Here is a 2298-nt window from a genome sequence, read left to right as displayed (position 1 = left end):
ACTGAGAAGGTTTCCCAAGCTACTTCTCGATATAAATTTCCCAAGGAAACAAGTCTGGTAGTACCTGAGGCGATGCGTGCACATTCATTTTGTATTTTTTCTAGTTGGTCAAATTCGTATTTTGTACAGTTGCTCCATACGACGTTAGCGTATTCGAGGATAGGTCTAAAAATTATTTCAAGAGATCTATGGTCCAATGAAAATTTTAGTTTGCTCATGATATGAACCCTTTTCCATGCTTTTTCTACAATGAAACGGATATGAGAGTGCCAGCAGCAGTCATTTGACAGGAAGATGCCAATATGTTTATGTTGCAGTACCTCAGGTATATACTGATAGAACATTTGGAGGGCAGGTGAGCTTGACTGTTAATACTACACAGTTCAGTGAGTTCGCTAATCATGACATTTAACGTTGAATATTTGCACTGATTATTTGATGCAAGTGGGGTAACTGAAAAATGCAAATAGTACTTATGTATAAATTATTGTACAAATAAGAACAAGCCTCAGTTCATTTAATTTTTTTACTGTATTTAATTTACATAATTGTATAAACATAATCTGACACGCGTGTATTTCCCGAGATCTTGCCTGTGGCTGCATAAATATTCAAGGTTTATTTACATTTTTAATCGAAATAGGAACTATCTGCTTTCGTGAAGTTAAAAGTTATCACGAGCAGATTGTCGTGTAGTTTTAACCTCCTTTTCTCTTTAATCACAATATAAAACAAATAAATGTCAATCAATCGAGTTCTTTTAAAGACCCACTACAACCTAGTGTCCTATCCCCACCCACATCCCCTACATAAATTTTATGAAAGTTATTCCAATACTGGTGAAATACAGCTAAACATAACAGGCGGAAAACTTTAAAAACATATGAAAATAACTATGTTACACTGTAGAAAAGAAAAGTGGTCTAAATTTATCTAAATACATCAAGTACTGAGCACATTGATATATTATTTTGATAAAATGATTAGACAATATACAAATTGTTTTGGCCTAATACATATCACTGTAAATTTACAACAAAATACATAGACTTTGTATACAACTCGTGTATACCTATCTCATATGTAGCTACCAACATGGAAGCACAAACGAAAACATTTATTCTGTGGTGGGTCTTTAAGCCTAAGTCAGAATTCAAGTATTCGAATCAGTAAGTTAACTGTTGTAGCACTTCTTCGACTGCGGACAGAAATGTTATTAACACTCGTGCTTATACAAAATATTAAATTATATTTAGAGTATATATTTATACATATTCACAATATATAATTGTACTTATTATTATTTACATGTCTATTATTTACAAGTATATGTGTATGCAAAAACACAAAATGACAAAAAAAAACACAAAATGACAAAAAAACACAAAATGACAAAAAAAAACACAAAATGACAAAAAAAAACCCATAGAACTATATAAAATAGATAAACATTTGTATGTATTAACGAAATTTCAATTTTAGTACTAACCCTTATCATGCTGGACACGACTGATCCTGCTTTGCGACCAGAGTAGATCATGATCAGCCTGTACATAGATGCAGTCAGATCGCACATCCGTGCAGTCTGGTCATGAGCTGCACTGTTTGACGTTCAGTTAGTATCTTTTGGTAAGCACCACTTTTAACAGCGAATGGTACTATCGAAATTGAAAGAAGGACACGTTCATTAGAGAAATTTAGCAGGATAATAAGGGCTAATGTATCTGCATGTTGTTTTGACTTTTTGTTAGACTGTGGGAAGGCATTTTAGACTGTTTTACATCTGAACATTTAATTTTAGAAGTATTTAGCCACTAAAAAGATTTCACAAACGAGAAGAAGAAGAAAACGGCCGAAGAGCTGGGCAACAGAAAACAAAACGAATATCGGTGAGCTCGCCTGATTTCCATTGCGCCACTGAGCAGATTCAGAATGTGTTTCATATGAAATAGAATTACGTAACTATTTACAAGTACATTTTTAGATTTGAGTACTTTTGTTTATGAAATACTGAAGATACGTCAACAGATTTTTTAAAATAGTATATGGCTTCCACAGACCATTTACAGAAGTCCTTTATTCATCATCTTTATCAGGACCGGTTAAAAATTGTCCGGTTTATTTCTGCTTTGAAGATGTAGCTATATATATTCTCGAAATTCTCAAATGAAGTTATATTTTACATGTCTTCTTTTCAATAATAACAATGTACATCAAGTAATTACAGACTTTTTAGTAACTAATTTTAAATTCCATTCCTCGTCTCTCGTTTTCCAAACATAATTCAATGAATGTGAA

This window comes from Mercenaria mercenaria, chromosome 7 (assembly GCF_021730395.1).
Source record: "Mercenaria mercenaria strain notata chromosome 7, MADL_Memer_1, whole genome shotgun sequence".
In the NCBI taxonomy this organism is placed as follows: Eukaryota; Metazoa; Mollusca; class Bivalvia; order Venerida; family Veneridae; genus Mercenaria; species Mercenaria mercenaria.
This window is presented reverse-complemented; position numbering follows the sequence as displayed.